Raw genomic sequence first — 6,833 nt, 5'->3', positions numbered from 1 at the left:
AGAAAAGCTCCTTGGAGAACTTTGTTTCCATTTATGTGGGATGGATTGTTTGGCACCGGCTACTAAAAACTAAATGAGTTTAAGAACACTGGGGGAGAAAGATATTCCTCCAGAATTGTGTCTTTTGAAGCCAAGCCAGCACTTATTATTGGAATTGCCATAATTCGTGAGATCATTTCAAGCAGTTTCATCCAAAAGGGAGAAATTTTCAAAATGACACCTGAGAATTGATGTCCTCGCCTCTCCACACATAGTACTAGAGCAGCACTTAGGACCTGATCCAACCCTGTTGATGTCTGTGAGATTCTCTCCATTAACTTCACTGGGTTTTGGATTGCATTTTCTGTCTAGTTTAATCTCTTGCATGCTGAATTTAGGACATATAGTAATGCTTGACGATCTGAAAATATTCTCCTAGGCATTAGAGAAAAATTACTATCTCCATTAGGCTTTTTACTAAGCCATACATTTAAAGATACAAGCAAATCTAATGTAATTGGGCCAAATTCAGACTTAGGTGGCTATATAAAGTTGTGTGTACATCTACTGACAATCTTTGGTGGCACTCAGTCATCCTACTACTGTACAAAGGGCAAATTTGCCTGTTACTCACGTCACACACTAATGCTAACATTGAAGACATACCCAGAACCTTGTCCCCTACTCCCAAACCCCCATGTAATTTTGGTATTCCAGTCTGGCAAAGCAACTTCTCTAAACTGCTAACATCATCATAACTGATGGGGCTACAGAAGCATCATACCCTACTGTTGTAGGAGAGGCAGGAGAGAATGTCAGGTATGGAACTCAAAATTGTTTGGTCCTCTCCCCTTTTCATTTGGTGCTGCTGTCAGCACCTTCTGCATCATTGCTCCCTCTTACGTGCTTGGACGTTCTGAAAGCAGGACTCTTCACATGGAATTTTCCTTGTGGGTTCCAGCTGACATGGTATTTATGTGAATTGGGTGTAGGCTGTCTACAAAACACACTGACCACCCTTTGTACACTGGTCCCGTTGTCAACCAGTTTAGTTTTAAATGGGTTAAACTAAATTGCTAAACTTCAGCTGGTTGATTTGAACACTTATATGCACCCTAAGTGGAGGTATATATTTATACCTTTCTGATGCTTGCATCTTGGCCTCCAGAATGTAAACTTACATTTTAGAGAAAGCAAGTTTCTAGTCATCAAGGTTGCAAAGAAAGCCTAAGAGAGTATGTTCTCACTACTCATTTAATCTGGTCTTTTATGTTGGTATTGTTCCTGTCTTGAGGTGTGTAAGGATGAATGCTGAAAGTGCATGAAACAGATGAGCCAGACTATGAAACCCTCAATGTTGTTTATCCATTGCAAATGTACTGTAGAGCAGAGGGTGTCCACCTTTAGAAAAAAAAAAGGCATAACTAGTTTTCTTGTTTCTTTCATCTCCTGTGACAATGATCAGCACCCCACAATCCCTTCTAATTTTAGAAAGAGTCATGTAATTATATATACAGAGTTCAGAAGCAGGCAATACACTTCAGTCATAATGAGGAGTATAACTTTTAGATTGGATTGGGCTGTGATCTGCTAAAGAGTATGCTTGGTAGGATGCTGTTTAATGTAACATTTGTAGTTATTGATTCTGAATTTATAATTTGATGGAAAAGCTGGTTGTGGCAGTGAGGAACTGAAGTTGAAATATTCAGTCTTGAATAACGGGGATTCAATATAGTTATTTTCAGTTCACAGTTATAGTTGTTTTTATAGAGAAAAGAAACAAAGTAGAAAGACTGCTTATGCTTGCATAGATCTGTTGAAGGTTCTTCTGATTCTCAGTATTCACTCAACACATCACCGGGACATGTTGAGTAATAGCATCATAGGAAAATAGGGTTAGAAGAGGCCTCAAATGATCATTTAGTTCAAGGCAGGAACATTCCTGTCTAAACCACACCCGCCAAGTGCTTGTATAACCTACACTTACATTTCCAGTAATGGAGATTCCCCAGTCTCTCAAATTAATCTGTTCCAGAATTAATCACCCTTATAATTAGAAACATCCTACTAATATCCAAACTACATTTCATGTTGTAATTTAATCCCATTACTCAGAAACGTAGGGACATAGCTGGATGCCTGTGGCACAGGGGCAGTGGCAACTTCCAGTTACCACCATGTTTGCAATTGTAACTGGCCACTTCCTGGCAAGTTGGAGCCATTGTAACTGGCCACTTCCTGGCAAGTTGGAGCCAGGGGTAGTTGCCCCATTCATCCCACCCTAGCTACACTCTTGCCATTACTCTTCACACTGTCCTCTGTAGACACAAAGAATAGTTAATCACCATCTCCTTTATATACTACCATCTCCTTTTTATAACAACCCTTTTCTATTTGAAGGTTGTCATGAAATCCCCCTTTGTTTTCTCTTCAGCAGACTAAATAACCCTGATTCTTCCAATCTTTCCTTATATGTAAATATTGGGTATTTCAGCAGATAGCACATGATTATATTAAACAATTGAATGAAAAGAGAGATGTCAGGAACCAGGCACATATTTAGATATACCAGAAAAAAGACAGATGCTTAATATGTCCAGACATTAATATATTGACTGCTGATTCAAATTAAACCATAAAAATGGTAGTGTATAAACTGCTGTTTAGGTTACCAGTGTTTTGAGAACCTTTCTGCATGCATATCTATTTATATATATAGATAGATAGGACAGTGATAGTTATATATATATGCACCAGTGGCTGGTGAAGAAACTATTATGCACTTAAATCTCCTGACTATGGAGATTATAAAAGATCATCAAAGCAGCATAAACATTGTAAGTTTGATTTTCATACTGGGAACATTACTGGCTATACTGTGAGCCTAATATAAAATTGCCCATAAATGAAGCCTTTACTTATAGAAACTACAAGTGAATGTCCACCTCCCAAACTGAAGCAAGATGTAGGACAGAAAGAGCCAAACTTTTTGACAGACATGCCACTGTTAGCTCTGGATTTTGGATCCAGGTACCTTGTTTGGGGCAGGGGGACCACCTTCAGACCAACCATGACCTTTCCATTCGATAATAGGCAAATTTATTGATAAACAGTGATAACAGGAAAAAAAAACACAAACAATCAAATAATTCTGTACATCTACCAAAGCCTAGGGCTGTCTTCAGAGTTCAAGTACATCTAGTGAGGATACAGTCTGAGGTTCATTTTCTTAGGTGTCAGATGTCAGCAGTCTGGAGGTGGGATGCTGAGGCCCACAGCCCCCCTCCAGTGGGATACATGAGATGGGCTGGTTGTATGTTCTCTATGCTGGCCTTGGGGACCTTTCCCAGGGAACAGGGACATGGACTCCTCTTGAGGAGTAAAAGAAGGGATGGGACAAAGGGAGGAATGAGAAGGAGGGATCCCTATTTACTCTCAAGTCTCTGCTTTTGTAAGCTCCTTTTCTCTTCATGACTCCTGATGACTCCTCATCTGTGTCTCTCTCTGGTTGGCTGTCTTTCTGTGGTCACATGTCCACATAGACTCACAAGCCTTCTCCTAATTTGGTCTGTTCCCCCAAAACTGGGGCTTGGGGGCTCCCCCTTGCTGCTCTGGAGCCTTGTAGCTGGTGTCACTTATGTTATGGGCAGCATGGTATATACTTCCTTGGTTCTCAGGCTGTTTTCCCAGATTATGTGCCCTTGTTGTTAGACAACCTGTCTGCCTTGAAGGCTGTGTTCTCATGTTATGGCATGCCCTCTCAATTCTTAGGCTATGTGTGTATCTGTTGGCTTTGTTGTGTTAGACAGCCTGTCTGCTTCCAAGGCTGGGTGAAACTGTGCGTAAGACCCAAGCTCTTAGAAATCAATTAACCCCTGCCACTCATCTTGAACCATCCTAATGCATATATACATGCATATATACATATATATGCATTTGGATGGTTCAAGATGGGCAGCAGGGGTTAATTGATTTCTAAGAATTATATGTATAAGTCAGTTCCCCAAAACAGACCTTTAAATACCATCTCTAAGCCAAAACTACAAGTTAGCCATGTACTCTCACTGAGTACGACTATGATCCTCTTCCCCTGCCTGATCCGCTGCTCTGCTTTCTTCTTGCCCTATCTGCCACTGTGCTACTTGTTCCTTCTCTGATCTATTGCATGCGATGTACAGAGGCTACTCATGCCACTTGTGGCAGATATGCTGTAGGTTGGCCATCCCTGATGTAGGATATCCAAAAAACCATAATGCATCTGACTTTTCATTAATTCCCAGGAATATATCAGATATTGTGACTTATTTTCTTTTAAAAATCCTATTTAATAAAGTGAATTATATAACATTAGATTAGAGGCATGTATGGGTCAGAAGTCTTAACTTAGGAGAGAGAAAGAGAGAGGAAGAAATATTTCAGCTTTGTCAATGTGAATCTTATTTGCATCCAAAAATAAAACCATCCAGGGAAGATAGATGCTAGACATAGGAGGGTACACATAAAGGAAATAACCAGCCCAGACACATGACCACTTCTTAAAGATTATGTATTGTGGTCTCTAAGCATACGTGAGGCAGAGAATGAAGCTAGAAATATTTATAAAGTTATAGCTAAAGAGCTCATGAGAGTTGGGCCATTAATTCCTTGAAGACGGAGAGAAAGGGGAGAAAAAGAATGACTATTAGAACTGGGAAAGGAAGTTGAATGGGATGGAATTGGGGGATAGAAAAAAGAGAAATTGAGAACATGTTTATAATAAGCTTTGTTCTGAAAAATCCTTTTTTCTGAGAAATCTGTTCTCACATCTGTCATGTAAACCTGCTTAGAACAGTTCTATGCAACATAGTGGTAAAAATGCCTGGGGCCACTGCCATGTTTTAATATTAGCACTCTCACCATTATTCCTGGCAGTGGAACTGCACATGAAGTAGCAATGACAGGATTTTTTTTAAAGAATACTTATAGAAAGTGTAGGAAAAGGGAAAGAAGGAGCATGTTGGAAATCAGGAAAGCTGAGAAAGCCAGTGATGTCAGAAACCCTGGAGCTCAAGGGGGCTGAGTAAGGCACCAGGACTTATTTCCAACCTTGTTCCTGCAGGTGATATGTTATTACGTCTTCCACTGGCCCATAGCTCTCCACTTACAAACAGTTTCTATTTATTATTTTAATATAAATTTTAATAGTTCCTGATGCTTTAAAAGGCAAAAATAAATAAATTACTCAGAAAGATGAAACTGCGAGAGTAAGAAGTGAAAAGAGGGAAGATTTGGTTTTCAGTACTAAGCAGCAGGAGAACGAAAGGGCTAAAATCTGTGATGCACAAATATAATAGGACCTTCATATGTAAACCAAATGTGAGAGGATATGATTTTAAAATGAATAGTGACTAAAGCGACATGATATGTACTGAAAGGGCTAGGGAACGTAATGGATACAAAATCATTTGAGTTGGTGTTACTTGAAAACAAGATGGGAAATGCTTAAGGCAAGGAAATTAGTCACTTAGGTCAAGGAATACAAGCCTTAAAAAAAAAATGCAAGGTTTGCTATGGAGAAAGCGCTTCTACACATGGCCATGTGGTGCTATTGTTACTGCACTGTCATTTAGTACTTCCTCTTGGAAGTACTAAAAGATGGCTCAGTAACAGATGGTACTGTGTCATGCATGCTGCGCAGTTATTTTTAGGTACTACTTTGCCATAGTAATACACTATAATGGGGGGAGCACGTTGCTATGCTGATGTAGCTGTGGCATCATGGATTTTGCACATTGCTATGGCGATGTAGCATCATGTGTAGATGCACCCAGAGATGTGCTATTTAAGCCATGTCCATTTGTTATCCATGCTTCTAGAAGATTTCAACTCTAGTGGGGATTTTTACCTCCTTCAATCTTACATCTAAAGAAGTTTCTTAGTTGTTTTATTTTTTTCTGACAGTACTATGTGTTGTTCATGAATCATAAAAATCCAAGGAGTTCAACAGAGTCCTGCTTCATTCAGTGTATTAAGAACTGCTGCACAATAAAATATCTGGTTCCAACTGGCTGTTGTGAGAACCTCATAAATCTATAGTCCATTTCCCCAACACATACACACACCTTTTAGACCCTAATAATTGCTTGTACAGATTTGTATAGACTAAGACATGTTTCATAACAAAGGAAAAAACCTGTTTTATTGATTAATCTGTAAATCTTCCTCCTATTAAATGCTGCAGTTTTTATAGATATACATAGTACGGTGTACATACATGGATCTGTGCTTTTGAGAAAGGGATGGATTTAAGATCCTTTTGAAAATCAGGCCTAAAATGTGTTTCCATAAAGCAGTTTAATGCAGCAGATATTGTTATATAAATTACTTCTTTTTAGGCTGGCCTGCATCAGGTACCTTGTTTTAAATTATTGTTTTTAGATTCAGATTTAAATCATTGGCTAGTTGGAGAAAACACAAGTATTTGAGAGAGATTCCTTTCTACTGAGCACTGCTTCAAATCTGTACAGTGTCCTCTGGGGCTATATTCAATATCAGCTACACATCATGCACCATTAACTGATTCTGGAGTGTACTAAAGGTGAAATATCTAGAGATCTTTTTCTTTTTCTGTTTCCTATGTTTAGTTGTTTTTATTCCTCTGAAACTTTAAAGGGAAAGATGGACACACTTTTTACAAAGGTTTATTTCAGGGGGAAAGAGGGTAACAACACAACAAGGAAAAAACAAAATACGGCCCATGTAGGGGCTCTGATACAACAGACAGAGCCTGGAGCCCACTGAGACTCCTGCCTCTACCCTGGGAAAGGGCTAGCAGTATCACAGCGAAAGGACTAAACAGCCACCCTTGACACTGC

Source organism: Gavialis gangeticus, unplaced genomic scaffold, assembly GCF_001723915.1.
Source record: "Gavialis gangeticus isolate Ggan-Ray unplaced genomic scaffold, GavGan_comp1, whole genome shotgun sequence".
Taxonomy (NCBI): Eukaryota; Metazoa; Chordata; order Crocodylia; family Gavialidae; genus Gavialis; species Gavialis gangeticus.
This window is presented reverse-complemented; position numbering follows the sequence as displayed.